At 34.5% G+C, this 22,596-nt stretch overlaps 1 protein-coding gene across 1 annotated transcript in view; it reads left to right on the top strand.

Moving 5' to 3' along the window:
• LOC138698531 (organic cation transporter protein) overlaps positions 1 to 22,596 on the top strand; it is a 125,917-nt gene that overhangs the window by 41,960 nt on the left and 61,361 nt on the right. The gene's annotated exons all lie outside the window — the stretch shown is intronic.

The following is a 22,596-nucleotide window of genomic DNA, read 5'->3' as shown; positions in this document are numbered from 1 at the left end:
TAGGCATTTGTACACCAGAACTCTCCATCTTTTTCTTGGATGTCCAACGTATCGTCTGCTTTGTGATATACAGTCTTAGAAAAAAGTTTAGTTGCACAGATACTTTATAAGACCCAGAAAGGAGGCAGTGAGTATGATCAGATGACGAGCGACCTGGTTCACAAACGAAGGACTAGTTGAGGTAATGAAATTAGTTTTGTTTCGTTGTATGTCTGATCATGCGCACTCCCTCCTTTCTGGGACTTATAAAGTTCTGTGCAACAACACTTTTTTTGTAAGACTGTACCTACTAAATACTTGAATCCGGGTTTATTCCATTCCTCATACAAAAATGTACATACCAATTTTGTCTATAACTGTATAACATTTCTAGTATACTTGGTATTTCAATGATCGAAAGTCGTTATTTCTTTTCTAATTTCTTAATGTAGGTCTAAATCCCACCAGTGGTCTCAGTAATTTTATTTCTGCAGCCTCGTGATCCATTAGACCAGTGGTCGGCAAAAATGACGTCATGGATAAACATATAATAGGATGCGAAACTGCGATCAGCACCATCTGGCGGCGGGGGGCTGAAATAAGATGATCAGCTCCCAACGTCGTAGGTGGTGAACATTAGAACTACGTGTTGGGTACATTACCCAGAGTTCTCCATTTATCCGTTCGAGATATTGCTCGAAGAGACAATATGGCAGACAGAAACTTGCTAATAAGTGAACATAAAGACGTGATACTACGTGTGTATAAGCAGTGTATGTTAAAGAGTGATGTTTATGGACGTTGTAAAAATAGTGTTGTTGAATGTATTGTAAAGTAATAGTAATATAATAAATTGAACTATCTAAGTAGTTCTTGCAGACTTTTCAATTGCGCTGTACAATAAATACCCAAAGAATACAATCCCAATTATCTAACCTTTTGCTTTATTTTTTTTGTCTGTGTCTGGTTATATTTTAATTGGGTAGTGTAAAATAGATCGTCTCTTTTATCTTCCTGTAGGCTCCGGTAAGAATTTTCAGTAGGAGCTGCTGTGAGGAATAAAAATGTAAATGTTTTATTTTAAATTGGGTTAGTTTTGAATATCGATGAGGGTGGGAGGGAATACTTTCTGCACAGTTTAACATTTTCGTCACCAGGTGCGCTGCTAAATGCATGGAGTAATTACTCTTTTCGCTACTTGGTGCGCTGCTAGATGTAATAACGACCCTCCCTCTAACAGGTGGCAGCAAGATCATTTTCTACAACAGCGCCTCTAATATATGTTACGGGAAACTCGGTCATTTTCGCATCCTATTATATATTCATCCATGCTATGGTATTCACTTAATTTTAACTCTTCTTTTCTCCGTTTTTAATAAATGACGCTTGGCCCACTATGGCTCTGAACCCTTCATATTTTCAACAACTTTCTCCTCTTTCCATTTTTCGCTATCTGCACTAATAACGGAATTTGTCTTTGTCGTCGGAATTTTTAAACACCCTGTATCGCCATATATTCCAATGCCGAGTAAATTTCGCCATTCTTGTCATTAAACGGACTCCAAATGAGTCTTCGACACAGGACGACCGGTTGCGCGCAATAATTTACTCTCCATATCTGGAGCCAAGATCCAAGACGGCTGACTGCAAATTACATTTACTAATCAATTTGGATTTTAAGTGCCCTTATAACTTTATGCTGTGTCATTTATTAATATTAAGATCCTTTCAAATTATTCCCGCACTTTCTAACGTCTCATTTCGCATAATAGCAAGTGAATGCCCTTCGGGGTTGATTAGAAAGTAGCCCCTTGCGATGTGGAGGCTGACAAATTGCTCTCTTAAATTGTGATTAAATACCTGGAATGTATGTCTCCGTGTTATCCTTGCCTCGTCTGTGTGTTGCGCTGAAACCTGATACGATCGTAAGAGAAATTCAAGCCGGTGTTTGTACAAACTGCTTCGATATTGAGTAAATACCGCCAGTGTAATAAACTGCGACAGGAGTACCAGATTTAACTAGTTTGTGAATTGAAGTCTAAAGGTTTTCAGTTCGTGAAATGGATTTTAGCGGCGAATTCGCAGCCAAAACGGTAATAGGTAATTAATTATTTAACATGCCTTACAACTGCAGAGAAAGACAAAAATATGGAACAAAAAAAAGAGAAATAAAGAAAAAAGAAAGAAAGAAAATTATGACATGAAGAAATACAGAAAAGAAAAAAAAAAGACGGAGAAAGGTACTTAACTGTGGCATTAATTTCCAAATGAATCCAATTCTCTGTAATGGCATATTTCATTACAATTTGAAAAAAAATTATTGGCAACGTATGGAAAGAAAGAATGAAAAAAAGAAGAAATATAAAGAAAAAACAAAAGAGAGAGATAGACAGAGACACGAAAACAGAAAACAAGGAAGAAAGAAAGAAGGAAAAAAGGAAGAAATTTGGTATAAGATAAATGAAGCAAGAAAGGAAGAAAGAAAAATAAAAGAAATTAACTTAGGAAGAAAAATAGAAAAAAATAACGAACGATTGAAAGAAAGGAAGAAAGAATAAGTGCAAGAAAATAAGAATAGAAGAAAGGGATGAAGAAATAAAAAATGTGTGGGTACTATAAAGACATTTGTTAATTTAACACAGAGTAACTCTAAAGTATTCAACTGTGGTATTAATTTCCAAATTAATCATATTCTCTGTAATGACTAGACATCGGATTTTTAGGCACTAAAAATTGCAGTTTTAGGCGCCTAAAATAAGCTCAAAATTGGTAAAATTAGGCTCTATTTTAATGAAAATAGGCATTTTAGGCACATCAAGGTATCATACTTATTTCTTTCACTGAAATTTTTAGTTATACACTAAAATACGCACAAAAAAGTATGTTTAAACATTAAAAAAGAATACTATATTATATTTATAAACAGAGCTGCACAAATTTAATATATTGAAACTAATGAAATAATGATTATTGATATCAAGATTACTCATTTTAAGTTACTGAAATTCAGTTCCACGCTCAGACTTTATTATAATTATCTGCACAGTACACCACCAGAATTTTTTCTAAATTCTCCACAGTTAACCTTTGCCTTTTGTCACTGAGAATCATTTTGAAAGCAGAAAAACTTCTTTCAACCGAAACTGATGTGAGAGGCGCAAATTTTAAATTAGGTACAATAGAAACATCAATACTTGCTGGAACATTTACACTTTCCCCCGATATCACTCTTGATACTTTTTCCAACAATGAAAATCCTACATTCTTATTTAATACGTTGTCCCACTTATTTTTAACTTTTTTCCCAGTTTCGCCCAAAGCAGAATGTATGTTCACTTGAGCTTCCTTTACTATTGCTATTTTGCTACAAAGAGATTGTTTTTCACGTTCTAATTGTTCAATGCTTGCAGGTATGAAAGAAAAGTTTGATGTTATGTAGGCAATATCGTTTTTCACTCGTGAGTCATTCAGACAATCTTTCACTGCTTTCACACACGCTGCACTATCAGTTTCAGGTAATTTATCAATAACTGTGACCACTTCTTTAAAATACTTAGAATAATACACCACTGACTGAATCCAGGTTCCCCATCGTGTAACAACCGGCTGAGGTGGGAGTGGGATATCTGGAAAGTTCTCTCTGAATATTGAAATCCTGGATGGGGCTTTACAAAAACATTTTTTTGTGTTAGAAATAAACGAATTGACAAGAGGAAATTCATTCCGGATTGTTTCAGAAACCCTGTGAAGGCCATGTGCTAGACAGGTTACATGCGTGAGGTTAGGATAAAATGTTTTAAGAAGTGGAGCTGCAGCAACCATGTATGAGGCAGCATCAGTACAAAACAACAGAACTTTAGGATCGTCTATATTACCTGAGTATAAAGACTGTAGGCCTTTATTTACAAAATAAGCAATGGCTTGGCTATTCACTTTCGAAAGTTCCTTAACACATACGAGGTGTGGAATCGAAGGTCCATCAGGACTAAGTTTTCCTACTACCATATTTGCTATATACCTATTCATAGGATCTGAGGTTTCATCCACAGAGACCCATATGTAAGAATCACCTATATCCTCCCGAATGGAAGCTAAAGTTTCATTGTATATTCTGTCTAAGTAATTTTTTCTTAGGGTCGACTCAGATGGGATATTTTGTTTGCAGTATTTTTGTAAAAACTGTCTTAAAACCGGATTTTCAATTGCATTCCAGGGAATGTTAGCAGCAACAAACGCTCTGGTTAAATCAGCATAGAAATTGCTGCTGAGATTGGATGAAGTAGGCTGTGTTAGTAAAGTTTGTTGCAGTTGATTTTTCTGCTGAGCTTTAGCCTTATGAGCCGCTCCTTGCACATGCTGCTTTAGGTGGCACTTCTTTTCTTGCGAAATGTAAAGTAAACTGAATTAAAATAAAATCCTAATTGTTGTATTGCCGTATTTCTATCACAAAGTTAGTGGGTTCGAACAATCAAAATTTTAATGACCTGCAAATACTTTAACTATCGGAATTTAAAAGGTTAAAGTGTAGTGGTCTTAAAAAGAATTATACCTCAGGATAGCTCAGTCAATGTATAAATATTATAGGCCTACTCATTAAAATTAATAGAATTTATATATTTCAACTATTGTTACATACCTGTTTGCTACAAATCTTGCAGAATATTATTTTTCCATCATAAGTGAATTCTGAATATTCTGTTAGCCATTGCCGGATCAATGTAGATTTTGCACTTATATTTTTCGGCATTATCGCGTTAAACTTCACAGGAAAACGTTCTACCGCTCAAAACTTCTCAACACAAATAAGGTGAGGGAAAGAGCAACTGTTAACGAGCATTCAAATGAACCGTTGTTATTGAGATTCAATTGGACAAAATTTGTAACGGTTTACCCTACTAATTCGCAGTTTTACGACTTTTCATAAATATTTCAAAAACACTCTTCCTCCAAAAATTGTGATTTTATGACACTCTGAAGGGCAGTACAGCTAATCGGTTTCAGACCGAAAACAGTCATTTTTATAGTATAGTATATCTCTGAATCGGTAGCAGCACATGTTGTGATTGTTGCCTGCTTCAAAACTAAGGTTGGTTCTTTGTCGGCATTTATGCCTCCAAACATGTTAAATTCGGTGAAATCTATTGCGAGTGTCGTGAGATTCAAAACATTTTGTTTCCTTTATCAATGGTTTCATGGCCGGTGTGAAGCAAACTTTCCACTTTTTAAATGCCTTAAATTTCGCAGTGAATTCATGTTTAAATTATAAAAAGTAAGAGTAAAATGCGAAACTTTACAGTGAGTTAGGCATTTTTAGGCGAATATTAACAAATTAGGCTCTAATAACCGTTTTAGGGCATTTTAGGGCACTATAAAACTCTTTGAATACCTTTCAATTTCCATGAAACACAAATATTAATAATTATTTTTACTTTTCTCCTAAAGAAACAAAATAGGCATTTGCCCTAGAATCCGATGTCTGGTAATGACAAATTATTTGAAGAGTCCACTGCAAGAATGATGGATGTCACTTTCTTGTCGAAAATGAACCAAGACCGTCAATGCATAGCTTAAGACATATAGAATGTACATAGAGAGTTAAATGGCATTAACACTGATAGTCATTGTCCAGTAATGATCGGAAAATCTCAGTTAAGCTTTCAGCGCTAAACATTTCAAACTTCCAATTGCTTCTCCTGCAAAATGTATTCCAAATGACATTCATCATTCTTGCAGTGGATTCTTCATTTATTATTCATTACAATTTCAAATAACTATGACTAAGGTTCTGCCCAATATGCACATCTATTATCTCACTTGGCGATATATGTCAGAGGAAGAACAATAACTTTGTTTGAATACATCTGAAGTCTGACTATTGTAATATGTTACTAGTCAGCAATGTGTGCAATGGAGGGAGAAAGGAACTGACCACCCTACCCCATTATCTCCTGGCTTAGTTGTCTCATGATTGATGCCTTATTGGTGTCACTTATGAGGTTCAAACTGTCTTCGGACAGTTGAGTAAAGACCAAACAACAATTTTAAACAACTTATTGGCGTCACTGAAAGAATGAATGAAAGAAAGAAATATAAAAAAAAACAAAAGTGATACAGAGACGAAAAGAGAAAGGAAAAAAGAAAGAAAATTGAAAGAAAGAGATATAAAGAAAAAAAGAAAAGAAGAGATACAAAGGCGAAAAGAGGGAGAAAGAAAGAAAGAAATTTTGGATAAGATAAAATAGGGAGAAAGAAAAACAGAAAAAATAAAGGACGATCCAAAGAAGGAAGAAAGAATGAATGCAAGAGGATAAGAATGAGAGAAAGGGCTGAAGACATCAAAAATAAATGGGAATGATTAATAAATACAGGCAGTATAAAGACGTAAATAGTTAATTTAATACAGTCTAACTCTAAAGTACTGAACTGTGATATTAATTTCCAAAATTAATCCAATTTTCAGTAAAGAAAAATCATAATTCATTACAATTTCAGACAACTCACTGGCGTCATGTTGATGTGTAAATCGTTTCGACTATCGATTGCATTGTTGTCTCGAGACTAGGCGTCATGGAATGAGCAGCAATTATGAAGTATTAACGATTAAATTTAAATGTGGGAGAGTAAAGACAAATGAAAAGAAATATCAAACTTTTATTTCAAGTTCGAAACATCCTTACAATCTCAACCAGGCTTAAAATAACAATCACGAACACTATAAACGGTTCACGCAGTTACAGGGGTCGGTGAACTCCCTGTCAATTTTTAATGACTCTCCGAACTACAGGGGTTATTTGGCGTCCAAATTTAACGTAGGAGGAGGGAGGATGGCCGAAGAATTTTGGCTGAATCCCTCTATCAAGATTAGAAATCTAAATAACCGAGTAGTTTATACAGAGTCGTTAAATAACCAACTAAAATAATACAATTGGAAAGTACACAGATTAAAGAATAAAGGCAGAAGACCAACACATATAAAAAAGATCCAATACCCAATTAAAATCACCTTCTCAACACGTCGAGAGCAGTAAGTTAAAAGGGGTCGATTTCCTTGGTTAAGGGTTTTCCTGTTAATACTTCAGAAAAGAAGTTTAATACGTGGAGTTCTTAAGTGATTTCAAATACTAGCGGCACATTTAACTTGATGTGTTCAATATTCCAAGCGCCAGAGGATTCAGGAGGACGAAAGTAACATTCCACTTACACGTTCACCTTCGAGCAAAGATATGAAAACCTCTCTTGAAGCTTGGAATGACGCTGAGAGCTGTCTCAAGGGTCGTAAATGTTGCGGCACGTACAAATGTAGCAGATTGACTCACATTCACAAGGCACAGCCATTAACACTAAGGCTGGTATTACATTATCAAAGTTCCTTGACAAAGATCTTTTATAACATATGTCTTATAAAATATAATATATGTCAATGTAATGGGTTTCCTTTTATAAAAGCTTCTTTGACTATTACACTTTTACTACGTCATACTAGTTTTGACCAATAAAACGGTACGGAACGACGTGTTTCAACCAATCATGGTTGCTTATCCAACAATATCGCTGACTAGATGCATATTACACTAATCAGACATCAGATGTATACAAGCAATGTTCTTCCTATGACACACACCATCAAGTGAGATGTACTTCCTTATATAATAGATATACAGGGACATCATTTTATTTTTACTTCAATTTTTATTGTACCTGAGTTTTTGAATGTACTTCACTCCCACGCCCTCTACTAGTAAACTTCCAACCGTTCTCCACACAGAACCAAACTATAAAGTCAAAGTCGCCTTACGGTCATAGTAAACACAAACAGTACTGAAATAGTGAGTATAGTACGTTCCAAAAATATGTTCGCGTTTCCCTATGACGAAAGAGCTTTCAATATTGAATCATATTCTCGCAAAGGTACTGTCGTCCGTTTGCCTACGTCGCATCCCGGTTCCCCCATCCGCTTCAGCTTACCCTCCGTAAAGGCTAGTGGCTGGGCTGTCTTAGCTCTTTTCTGAAAACATTAATTTCTGTTAGGAATTGGACGTCTACATTATATTATACAATTGTTTAAAATAACTTAATAAAAAGCCCCGTTCATCAATTAATTGTCACGTGATTTCTCCCATTTCTACGACCTTGCGACATACCCACTTGGACGGACAGTAGATAGCATGTCTGACAATGAGTAATTTTATCTTTTCGGATCGAGCAGAAGTGAAGACTGAATTTAAGTACGTAAGGTAATTTTTTATAGAGCAGGTACAGAATTATTTCAACATGAGTTACTAGTACGAAGGACAAAACTGGTATTTGGAATTAAGTACAACAGTCTATAGTGCGATAATATGCAAAAAAGAACTGAAGCCTATATCGAAATGAACAGCCACCATTTTCAAAATTGTGTTTAAATATCCATATTATGATTATTTTTCAATTTAACTTCATTCTCTACATTGTAAGCTAATGTGCTGTAGACAGTATAATATACACTGCATAATGAATACGTTCGCATGGATAACTCAGTTCGTGAGTAAAGACACTTATTGTTATTTTTTTAGCAGGTTATTTTACGACGCTTTATCAACATCTAGGTTATTTAGCGTCTGAATGAGATAAAGGTGATAATGCCGGTGAAATGAGTCCGGGGTCCAACACCGAAAGTTACCCAGCATTTGCTCATATTGGGTTGAGGGAAAACCCCGGAAAAAAACCTCAACCAGGTAACTTGCCCCGACCGGGAATCGAACCCGGGCCACCTGGTTTCGCGGCTAGACGTTCTAACCGTTACTCCACAGGTGTGGACACTTATTGTTAATACAGTATTGTATTTTGATTAAAGAAGAACCTAATGAAAATTATCAAACTCAAAATTGCGATATTTCCTAGTTTATGTAAATGGATTAACTACTTTTCTTCCCTCCTATACCTAGTAAAGTGATTTGTTTGTATTTTATGCCGGTATTATCGAACTACAGTCGTGGAAGGGGGTAGCAAATGGTATTTCCTGTCCTCAATCGTTAATCAAAAGGTATAGCCAGGTTAATATTTAAAATGTTAGTAAAAATAAAATGCTGTCCCTGTACATATCGGCCAGAACCTCAGAGGATAGTCAGTTGGTATTAAACTAGGGTTCCGAGATGTCCCGTAAAATACGGGATCGTCCCGCTTTTCGCTAATGCGTCCCGTTGTCCCGAGAAAAGCCTTCGGGACAGCTTTCCGTCCCGTATTTTAGTAGTAGTATTTCAGTAGTATTTCAGTAGTAGTAGTAGTAGTAGTAGTAGTAGTAGTAGTAGTAGTAGTAGTAGTAGTAGTAGTAGTAGTAGTAGTATTTATTTATTTAACCTGGTAGAGATAAGGCCGTCAGGCCTTCTCTGCCCCTAGAGTTCTAAACTGAGAAAAAAACGGAAAAGTTACAACATCTATTCTATATTACAAAATACAAACATCGCTCTTCATCATTGCAGGTGACTGTAGATGGACTATTATGAAACAATATTATTGTGAGTTATTAATTTCTCAAAGCGAGTGATGGCAACACCAAACATTTAGTTGAAGTCTGTATGGATCTTTTTAAAAGTACTGAAGGAGAACTCTCAAATTTGAAGAGGGTAGTGGAGTTCATCTTGTGTAACCCTGGAACAAATGCGTTTGTCGAAGGATTATTTTCTCGCATGAGCGCTCTATGGACTGATGAGAAAAATAAATTGTCTGTAAAAATAGTAAAATCAATACTTGTTGTAAAATCATTCTTCAGTGAGGATTGTGTTGCTTTTCATGACATGATTCTTCAAAATAAACAATTCCTAAGTGAAATTAATTCTTCAGAGAAATATTGCAAGGCCAAGGCGGATTGATTTATAAGAATATTGCCACGTGAGTATCTTAATCTATTTTGTAGCTATTTCTGTAATACTTACTTACACACAAATGATTTTTAAGGAACCCGGAGATTCATTACCACTCTCACATAAGCCCGCCATCGGTCGCTATCCTGAGCAAGATTAATCCACTCTCTACCATCATATCCCACCTCCCTCAAATCCATTTTAATATTATCTTCCCATCTACGTCTCGGTCTCCCCAAAGGTCTTTTTCCCTCCGGTCTTCCAACTAATACTCTATATGTATTTCTGGATTCGCCCATACGTACTACATGCCCTGCCCATCTCAAACGTCTGGATTTAATGTTCCTAATTATGTCAGGTGAAGAATACAATGCGTGCATTTCTGCGTTGTGTAACTTTCTCCATTCTCCTTGTAACTTCATCCCTCTTAGCTCCAAATATTTTCCTATGAACCTTATTCTCAAACACCCTTAATCTCTGTTCTTCTCTCAAAGTGAGAGTCCAAGTTTCACAACCATACAGAACAACCGGTAATATAACTGTTTTATAAATTCTAACTTTCAGATTTTTTGACAACAGACTAGATGACAAAAGTTTCTCAACCGAATAATAACAGGCATTTACCAAATTTATTCTGCGTTTAATATCCTCCCGAGTATCATTTATATTTGTTACTGTTGCTCCCAGGTATTTGAATTTTTCCACCTCTTCGAAGGATGAATTTCCAATTTTTATATTTCCATTTCGTACAATATTCTAGTCACGAGAATTGGAAAAGCATCAGATAGAAACCGGCCTATACGGACTCTGCTGTAAGTTTCACCGAGACACATTTTAATTAATCGAACTAGTTTCTTGGGAATACCAAATTCAATAAGAATATTATATAAAACTTCTCTCTTAGCCGAATCATATGCCTTTTTGAAATCTATGAATAACTGATGTACTGTACCCTTATACTCCCATTTTTTCTCTAATATCTGTCGAATGCAAAAAAAATCTGATTAATAGTCGATCTTTTAGCTACGCCTAAAACCGCAAATAAGTTAGTAAAAACAATTTGAAAGCAACTTACATAAAGATGCATAAATTTAATGCAAATATGCTGCCTAACAATTTTGTTTACTATTTGTTTTACGTACCCTTAGTTAGTCAGTAAAGTGTTTGTGTAGTAAACTTTACTACACACACACACTTTGAAAGATTGACATTTGATGGGTGCGCATACTACACTTACTGATAAGTGTCCCGTATTTTTTTTTTTTAAATGTCTGGGAACCCTATATTAAACACAAAAATTATCGAGATCCTGGTGCACAGTCTATCAATTCATATTTAAGTGTTTCTATTCTCTCTATTAAATTGATTCTTATTTTACTATAGACTCATCCTTCGTATATTTTTTAAACATCAAAGCACATTCTCGCTTGCGTTCCCCAAGTCATGTGGGCGCCATATTTTATTGTCTAAGCGATAGTGGATCACTTAATACCCTCAATTGCACATAGTTTCCACATCTCCGTTAATTGTCTCAATATTGCACTTCAAATTTAGGTTCTTTATTGCTTTATCTAGGGTACCTACAGTCCTCGGGGCGTGCGATGCAATTATTGACCGCAAATAAGGGGGGAGGTGGTGGTGGTGGTGGGGGAAGGGAGCCAACTCTGTTGGTAAAATATGAACGAAGAACACAGCCATATATACAGAACCTTGACCTAGCTTTCTCGATATAAAACAATAAATGTTTCGTTACTTAATGTCTGACAGGCCTTATTTTAATGAAAGTCCGATCGTCAGTTGTTAACTTACGTCTGAATCATGAATGTTTCTTAAAACAAATGACTCATTTAAGTCGTTCCAGTTCCACTCTGTGTGCTACGGTACATAAATAAGATTGCCTGTATAACTACAAATATTTTAATTCATTGAAGTGTGATTTGACTACTGTCTTCCTCCGACGAGTTTAGTGCTGGGACATGAGGTATTCTTGCCATCGGTGCGGGGGGGTTGCAGGTAGATTCTTTTGTTGCTACAGCTAAGCCGAGCCGAGCGGAGTGGGAAGTATTAATCGTCCAAAAATATGCAGTCTTCAGTTTGTAGTAGTGTGTGAATATTTCATATACATATTGTTTACCTAAGCCTATGTAATTTTGTTATTAATATATTAAATATGTTGCAATTTTTGCTCAAACATCTCCCTGATCTTAGCTATGTTAATATTATACGAATGACTCATATTAAATTTTCATTTATATTATTGTAGCTTTATTATAATTTTTATGTTTATTTATTTTATTGTATTTGTATTTCTGATGGTGTGATGGCCTTAACTTCACCAGAATAAATAAATAATAGACTAAATAAATAAATAAAATGTTCTACAATACTTTCCTTCTCTGAACACGTAAGTACGAATGGTTGTATCTCTATCTCGCCAAAAATACATTAGAAAACTAATAGGCATACTGCTCTCGTAAATTGGGCGAATGTTTTCAGTATGATTGTACTTCTTTCCAGACTGCCGCTGTCACTGTTCCCTCTCACTCCAGTACCGCGCTAGACTAGTCGGAACCGCATTCCTCTCAGCCTTAAACTCCTCAGAGGATGACAGTGTACTGTCGTTATTTACTTGGGGCTTTGGTATTATTCGGTAAAACGATAGCGAACTCTGGAACTTATCTTGCCAAACAGACCAATCGTTTAATCGCCAATACTACTGGCGCTAGATAACAGCATAGTAGATACAGCATGGTGAAATAATCGATTAAAATGTAACAGGATACTTGAGAAAATTCCTATGACTGCGTGTAACATCTATATAGGAATTAGTATAATGGAATTAGGATAAATAAATACAGTTTGCTGTAAGATTTAATTCTGTCTAATGAACGGAATGAAATAACTTACGAATAACAATTAATTCTCCAATAATAATAATAATAATAATAATAATAATAATAATAATAATAATAATAATAATGCAATAAATATTGATGTGGATTGCAAAGAGAAGAGGCTGACCAGTAATATTTATATGAAACAACGACTCAAAGTCACGATAGTATAAAAATGTCAGAAGGAAGTGAAATAGGGAGGAGTAGGCCTACGACAAGAATGCCCATTTTCACCTACTCTGTTCAACATCTACTTGGAGATTTAGTGAAGAACTGTTTTTAGAACATGGGAGTGGTGATAGTAGGAGGAAGAAGAATAAAATGCTTAAGATTTGCTGATGATATGGCGTTGTTAGCAGAAGAGGTGATGATAATAAGGGATGTGCTAGTGGAGCTAAATGACAGCTGTGAGCAGTATGGGATGAAGATAAATGCAAACAAGACGAAGACCATAGTCGTCATAATAATAATAATAATAATAATAATAATAATAATAATGCAATGGACATTGATGTGGATTGCAAAGAGAAGAGGCTGACCAGTAATATTTATATGAAACAACGACTCAAAGTCAGGATAGTATGAAAAAATATCAGAAGAAAGTGATATAGGGAGAGGAGTAGGCCTACGACAAGAATGCCCATTTTCACCTGCCCTGTTCAACATCTACTTGGAGGATTTAGTGAAGAACTGTTTTCAGGACACGGGAGTGGTGATAGTAGTAGGAAGAAGAATAAAGTGCATGACTTGATGATGATATGGCGTTGTTAGCAGAAGGGGAGATGATACTAAGGGATGTGCTAGTGGAGCTAAATGACAGCTGTGAGCAGTATGGGATGAAGATAAATGCAAACAAGACGAAGACCATGGTCGTCATAATAATAATAATAATAATAATAATAATAATAATAATAATAATAATAATAATATTGATGTGGATTGCAAAGAGAAGAGACTGATCAGTAATATTTATATGAAACGACTCAAAGTCAGGATAGTATGAAAAAATGTCAGAAGAAAGTGAAATAAGGAGAGGAGTAGGCCTACGATAAGAATAATGCCCATTTTCACCTGCTCTGTTCAACATCTACTTGGAGATTTAGGGAAGAACTGTTTTTAGAACATGGGAGTGGTGATAGTAGTAGGAAGAAGAATAAAGTGCATAAGACTTGCTGATGATATGGCGTTGTTAGCAGAAGAGGAGATGATACTAAGGGATGTGCTAGTGGAGCTAAATGACAGCTGTGAGCAGTATGGGATGAGGATAAATGCAAACAAGACGAAGACCATAGTCATAGGAAGAAAAATAAAGAAAAACGTGCGAATTCTAAATGAGCAGTAGAGCAAGTGGACAGCTTCTAATACTTGGGTTGTACTATAAGCAGTAACATGAGCTGCTGCCAGGAAGTCAAAAGTAGGATAGGAATGTCAAACAAAGATTTTAATAGAAAAAAACCACATCTTCTGCGGACTTATGCAAAAATAACTAAGGAAGAGATTAGTGAAGTGCTTTGTGTGAAGTGTGACATTGTATGGGGCAGAAACATGTACATTACGACGAAGTCAAAAGAAGCGACTAGAAGCATTTGATATGTGGATATGGAGAAGAATGGAGAGTGTGAAATGGACAGACAGAATAAGAAATGATGATGTGTTGGAAAGAGTGGGCGAAGAAAGAATTATGCTGAAACTAATCAGGAAGAGAAAAAGGAATTAGTGAGAAGAAAATGCGTACTGAAGGATGCACTGGAAGGAATGGTGAACGGAGAAGAATTCGGGGCAGAAGAAGATGTCAGATGATACACGACATTAAGATATATGGATCATAAGCGAAAATATGAAAGATTGGAGAATGCTGAGTTTGCAGTGAAATACCTGGAGATGGGCAGAAAACTATGAATGAATGCATTAAACATAATGAACTATTGAGAAGCCTAAAGAACTGTTTTTCAGTCACAGACAATTTATTAACAATTGACTGATATACTGTATATAAATACATGAGAATATCTTGTAATTATTGTTCTTGTTATTAAATTTATCCATCTGTATTTGAGTAATGCGAAGTCTGTATTAACTTTCTAGAATTACGCATGTATTGTGCACGCGTCTGTTTTGGGCCCATGTCAAAGCGCAACTAGTGAATGGAGTCTAACCTTATATAGTCCCGTCGCTCTAATTTCCGGCAGCCAATCGCGTTGCAGGTCGGCTACATTTAAACCTGTGCGTCTTGTGATTCGCTGATGAAGACGTTATTCATTTCTTAAAGCTCAATAAATACTTAATATAATCGCCCGCCTTTTTGGCTCTTTCGTTGGCGTTCGCAGAAAGCACACGAAGACGTTATTTGCCGCTCAATTATTTGCTGAATTACAGTGCGTTTGATTTATTATCATAGGAGCTACGACATGATAATGTTTAACGGTGTGGCAAATAGATTCCTCGTATGGTAGCTCAGCAACGAAAGAACAAAAATGGCGAACGATACTACCTACCTAGACTTTATAGAGCCTTCACTTCCTAAGACGTAAGCAAAGAGGAGGAGTCACGCCGGGAATAACAGCGTCGCGAATATAATTATGGAAACAAAAAATATTTTTTCGACTATTGTTGTGCGAGTTAAGTCATTTTTAAATGACACTCTATAGTTTTTAATATCAACTGAAAGATCATATTTTTATGTAGTATTTCATTTGTTATTTACAGAAGCACTATGGTTGTGGTTTCTGTGGTAACAATTTAATTGCTGACACATTTTGCTAGTCCACGTGTTATGAAAACATTTTATTAATATTGGATCGGTGCATAAGTTCGTAGCGTAAATAAATACTTGGTTGCTATGGAAACATGGATAGCAGATGAATGAAATACAGAAAAGGCTACCAACTTTTGCACCGATCCAATATTTTATTAAAGGCTTCTCCTTGTTAGTAACATGTTCTGCTATTGACATGAAGTGTCGAACAATGTAAACACGCTTCAGACCACACTGCTGCTGTTTGCGAGGCGTTGACCGTCAGCTGTCGAAAACGAGTAACTCGTTGGTCGAAACTAGTCGTACAGCAACCGGCACGCGCTAAACATAACCTCAACTTTCATAATGTGACAGCTACAAGGTCGGCGATCTGGGTATAAACGACACGCTCTGAAACTAAAGCCATACGAACGTGCTTCAAGCGCTAGTGTTGCAGTGAATACAGGTTCGATTCTACGCAGGGAATTATAAATACGGTTGAACTTTAATATCTCTATATGCTTTCAGAAATGGCTAATACTTCGACTTATCGAAAATTCGAGATATCGAAGGTATGTCGAAAAATCTCAAGTGTCACCACTGCATAAATACAATATTGTAACTGCTATATTCAAGTTTATTTATTTTATTTGTTTATAGCCTATATATGACTTTTATTGTTGTACTCGATACGCAGGTTCATTGCCGCCCTTACATAAGCCCGCCATCGGTCCCTATCCTGTGCAAGATTAATCCAGTCTCTATCATCATATGCTACCTCCTTCAAATCCATTTTAATAGTAACCTGAATAATACATTAATTAAATGAATAATTGTTATGAAGGAGTGTCATTTTTTGGATACAATGGACATGGAATTAGAAGATGATGTAGATGTAGAAGAAGGATTTCGCTCTTTATTTAGTACAATGAATCCATGCTCATCGATTTACGTGAAAACGGTTGGCGACACCGACTAAACAAAAGAACGACCGTGCGATAAATTGATAGTGATAAATCGAGCTGCAGAAATTATCGCAATGTATGACCACAGTCTGGTATATACAGTCGCGAAGCTCAACACGTAGTAAATATGCAAACATTAGGTAGTTGCTCACCACTAGGATCGCTAATATCGCCTCATTACAGGCAATGCAAAATAGTACCGTCGCAGTCTATTGTTTCTAGCACCCTCAAAACTCAAGCTTCGTGACTGTATATAGTAGACTGTGGTATGACTGTGATTGGTTGGAATTCAAAATTTCATTACACTTCATTGCCCGAAAATTGAATGATGTCATATAAACGAAATAGTCAATATAAACGAACTTCAAAGCTAATCGCCCTAAAGAATAATAATAGTCAGGACAACTTAGGGCCGATTGTATGAATCATTTAATCTTAGATCAGAGGTTAAATTGATCCTCGTTCTAGCTGAACTTGGAATTTTGTGTTGTATAAAGTCTAATCTGAGAGTAATTTATCTTAAACTAAAGTCAACTTTGACTGAAGGAATTTCTCCGATTAAGTTAGAATTAGATAATCCAAGTTCAGTTATTTCTTTTCTGTTTTAAATAACGAGTAGCAGCTTGTGCAAATAAAATATCCATTATTACTATTATTATTATTATTATTATTATTATTATTATTATTATTATTATTATTATTATTATTAATAGATATGGTAGATATATTTATATATTTTTTTTCAATTTCTTGCCTTAATACACAAACATTCTTATATTTTATAAGGCTCTATCGTGTTCAGCAGTATCAAATAACATAACCTATAATTATATTATGTTTATAACAACTATTAATTATTCATGGATATGATAGGTACATTCATAAATTTTCAATTAACTGTATTACTAAAGGAAAATTGTCGTTTTATAAAGCTTTATTATGTTTAGCAGTATCAAACGCCATAACATGATAACAATTTGGACAACGGTCATTCCTCTTATTGTCCGCCATTATTTGCAATGCACAAAACAAACCAGTGTCTCCAATAGAGTGTACGGAAAGTCCCCAAAAAGTAATTGGAAAGTCGCTAGATTTTTCATTATTAACAAAGAAAGATTCAATTTTGTCACTATGGGGTGCTAAAAATGTCGCTAAATCCCTATTTAAATCATATAACATAATTGTCGCTACATTGGCAACACTGAACAAACCTGTACAACATGGCCCACGCATCACATACTTCACCTGTTTATACGATGTTGCCAAATCCTTTTCACATGAACTTAGATTGCATTTGAACCAAGGTAATTTGATCGCAGAAAAGTTTTATACTCGTACAATAGAAGAAGTGTCTGAACTCTGTTCACTTTCCGATCTTCGATCAAAGTTGATCTTTAGTCAGGAGTTTTATACAATTGGGCCTTAGTACAGTCTAGTATATACAGTCGCGAAGCTCAATACTTAGTAAATATGCAAACATTAGATAGTTGCTCACCACTAGGATCGCTAATATCGCCTCATTACAGGCAATGCAAAATAGTACCGTCACAGTCTATTGTTTCTAGCACCCCCAAAACCCAAGCTTCGTGACTGTATATAGTAGACTGTGGCCTTAGTGTCCTTCCCATTCCACTGCAACGACGAGTCCTATTATATGGTCTGTACTGGAGTTATTGTATCGCTATAAATTATATCTAACCGCTGAAAGACAGAAGTGGGATTAGTTCTGTTCCTGGGGGGGGGGGGGAACCGTTTAAGTTCTGTTCTCAACTTACAGTGTAGGAGTAATAATACTGTTATCTTCTTGAGGACGTGCCATTGAAAGGAAAACATAGTTAATTAAATTACAAACCTACGGAGCAGGCCTTTTCCACATTGTCTTTGGATAACCTCTGAATTTGAAGAAAAACATTACTACCAATCTCGACAGTACAGAGATATTATAATACGTACGGACTATTCCATATGAAATCGATCAGTAAAAAACCTCGCATTTTTTTATACTCTAATTTTTTCCCTATTTATACAAGGTACTGAGGAGAGTGCATTTTCAAAAACATACTATCGAAAGTCAAACGGTTTTCGTATTGTTGAGCGACAAATTTAGCGTATTTTATAAAAACAAGCCTCTTTCAGCGCTCTGAACTCTGGCAACATTTACTGCAAAACATTGAACGGGAGCTCATTTTGAAGCTGATATTTGGTAGGTTATGATAAGAAGTAATCCTTATTTTTATTATACACAGAGAGACAGATAATCTGATTTTACTTACTTTTAGGCTTTTTGCCCATTTGTAAAAATGTAAAAAAAATATTGAGAAAAAAACCTTGCATTATTAAGAGGGATTCGGCATTGTTTGCTTACTGGTATGGCAATAAGTTTCGAGGGTATTAAATATATTATTTTCACACGCCTGGACGTGAACGGCGCAGTACCGCACGCACTGGCCGAGAGCTGAAGATAAGCGAGCGTTGGGCGTTATTTTACTCCTGTGTTTATGAAAACTTGTGATAAAGCTAGTCCAGCTATGCGCTACTGGACGACACATCACGTGTTTGTCTCCTGGCCTTGCTTGTGTCGGCTAGCTCCCGTCTCACAGTCAGCTGGTTAGTTCACGCGCGTACTATTTATTTTCTTTATTTGATATTTTCAATATTTCTTACCAACATACCATCAGTAAAAAATGTGTTTATTTGTACTTTCAATGCGGAATCTAACTATATATTTTTAAAATAGTTTTTCGGTAGCAAAGCCGTTTTAATGAGGAAAAATCTAAATTTCTCCATTTCCATTGAAAGTAAGGAAATCTGTTTACACGTCAATATAAACTTTAACTTCTCAGCGTCAAAATAAACCATGATTTTGATCATTGGGTGAAAGGGTTTCGGAGCTACAACAGTTTAAGGTTGCAAATTTTATGAAAATACGATACATTTAAATATTTTAAATTTAAACACTATGAAGTTCTGATGCCTCAAACTTTGCACAAAGCATTGTATCACAGTTCACCACGTACAAAAAAAAAGTTTCATTGTATTTAGAAATTGTAAGGTCAATTTTCTCTATATTTCGGTCGATTTGAGATGGAATAGCTCGTACCTATGGTAAAATAACAGCCTATATCTGCCAACGCCATTCTTTATAATGTAACTGCATTCGTGTGTAACGGAATAAAGATAGACATATCTTGTAATTGCAAAATCTACTGTCTACATTATTGCCTGTCCACCATACTGCAAGCTGTCTTATTAAATATTATTAACAACGTAATTTGGTATAATCAGACCCCAGGGTATAGGTTATGCACGCACGTTCTACATAGATAACCAAATTCATTGTGGCACTATTCTGATATCAGGAAATATGAGATCTGTTTCGTTTCGAGAATTTAATAGAGCGAATCTAATCGCCTCTCTTCGGCCTTGCGTTGCTCAGCTGGAGGTGATCGCTTTGTTCTGCTTGAACTCTGCGAAACTGTCGACATGCCCCGCTGCGACGGATTTCAAACTCCCCAACCCGCGGAAGTCTATCGCAGATTAGGGAAATTCCTCAAGTTGCCATGGCAAAGTTGACAACAGAAGGTCGCAAACGGGAAATGCAGCATTTCAATGAAATGCATAGCAAATTGTAGGGCTTGAGCGTTACAAAATGGCCATAAAGTCTGCAAACATGGGGAAAAGGAGGGGAAGAGAAAGATACATAATAATAATAATAATAATAATAATAATAATAATAATAATAATATACTAATAATTATAATAATAATTTATATCATTTTATCTGGCAGAATTAAGGCCTTTTCTTCCACTCAACTAGATCTACAATTAATACAAATACATAAGTAATAATAATAATAATAATAATAATAATAATACACTAATAATTATAATAATAATTTATTTCATTTTACCTGGCAGAATTAAGGCCTTTTCTTCCACTCAACCAGATCTACAATTAATACAAATACATAAGTAATAATAATAATAGACTAATAATAATAATAATAATAATAATAATAATAATAATAATAATAACAATAATAATAATAATGATACAATAATAATATTAATAATAATATACTAATAATTATAATAATAATTTATTTCATTTTACCTGGCAGAATTAAGACTTTTTCTTCCACTCAACCATATCTACAATCAATACAAATACATAAGTAATAATAATAATAATAATAATAATAATAATAATAATAATAATAATAATTTATTTCATTTCACCTGGCAGAATTAAGGCCTTTTCTTCCACTCACCCAGATCTGCAATTAATACAAATACGTAATAATAATAATAGTAATAATAATAATAATAATAATAATTTATTTCATTTTACCTGGCAGAATTAAGGCCTTTTCTTCTACTCAACCAGATCCACAATTAATACAAATACATAAGTAATAATAATAATAATAATAATAATAATAATAATAATAATTATAATAATAATTTATTTCATTTTTCCTGGCAGAAATAAGGCCTTTTCTTCCACTCAACCAGATCTACAATTAATACAAATACATAAGTAATAATAATAATAATAATAATAATAATAATAATAATAATAATAATAATAATAATAATTTATTTCATTTTACCTGGCAGAATTAAGGCCTTTTCTTCCACTCAACCAGATCCACAATTAATACAAATACATAAGTAATAATAATAATAATAATAATAATAATAATAATAATAATACACTAATAATTATAATAATTTATTTCATTTTTCCTGGCAGAAATAAGGCCTTTTCTTACACTCAACCAGATCTACAATTAATACAAATACATAAGTAATAATAATAATAATAATAATAGTAATAATAATAATAGTAATAATAATAATAATAATAATAATAATAACAATAATAACAGGAAGAATATATGAGAAGGAAAAGTGACAAAGGAAGAAGAGATGAGCAGAAATAGAAAAAAAAAACAGGAAAATAAGAAAAAATAAATGATGACAAAAAGAGAAAAAGGAGGAGATAAGGAAAAGTTGAAAAAAAAAGTTGAGAAGAATGATAGGTCCAAATTATTGCTTTAGGGACCTTATTGTAAGAATACCGTATTTCAGTTTGTAGAACAACGTTCCAGTCATTTACTTATTGGGGCCCTTTTTCTATCAGCTTCGATTCATAAGACTATTATTTCAGTACATTTTGTAATTCGGAATTTCAATTTTCCTAGTGTGACGTCTCATCTGTTTGAATTCACTTAACGTAATAGCTTAGAATTTTATTTGTGTTCAAATTAATTAATGGGATTTGAGAGGAATTGTATTTTTAAAATAGTAATTCTGTTGTTTTAAATATTTTTACATTTATTAGTTAGCCAACTTTACAATTCATAGTTATGGTGGACCTACACGTTTTAAATAGTATAATTATTAAAGCCTTTTCAAGCAATAATAGAAAGATAAAATCATACCATATCTTCTTGGAAGTGCCTTAAATATAGAATGAACAGTAAGAAGTGTCATTAATTCCAGGGGGCCATTCTTTGAGATATTTCAAACAAAAAAGTTAAATACAATTTTGCTCGTTTTTGCTTCCTTTTCGAGATAAAAATTGTTTTATATGAAACATTTCATAGTATTGATTGAAGTCCCAATATACTCAGTCAATTTAAGAGAGCAATGTATTATGATAATAAATGATTGAAAGAATTTTAGTTTTGTCCTTTAAATGTGCAGAAATTTGATCCGAACAAATGTAACATTGAAAAGAATTTCTTTGCAGAACGAAAAATTACATTTGTGTGGGTTAAATTTCTGCCCATTTAAAGGACAAAACTAAAATTCTTTCAATCATTTATTATAACCGTGGCGAAAATGTAATCATGCGCCGAGCCACTGTGTTACCTGCAACGTGCATAGCACCTATGGAGGGAGGCGGACACCCGAAGGGGAAGTGAAGCAATTGTCTGACTTATTAACGGATTTTCATTTTCCTTCCGTCAAGCACTTAAATATAATTGTATACAGTACAAGGTTACAAATTAATGTTTAGTACGTGTAACGAAGAAAGAAATGAACAAGAAAACATAGGACACATTATCACAACCTAAAATTAACTGTCTTCAGAATGTCTCTGCGACAGAGTTTCAAAATCAGGAATTATATCACTTACTGCCAGTCGTAGTTGATCACGAAGGTACAGTATTTGT

The sequence above is a fragment of the Periplaneta americana genome, chromosome 4 (genome assembly GCF_040183065.1).
Source record: "Periplaneta americana isolate PAMFEO1 chromosome 4, P.americana_PAMFEO1_priV1, whole genome shotgun sequence".
Lineage (NCBI taxonomy): Eukaryota > Metazoa > Arthropoda > Insecta > Blattodea > Blattidae > Periplaneta > Periplaneta americana.
Note: the sequence above shows the minus strand (reverse complement) of the source record. Positions and strands in the feature narration are given on the sequence as shown.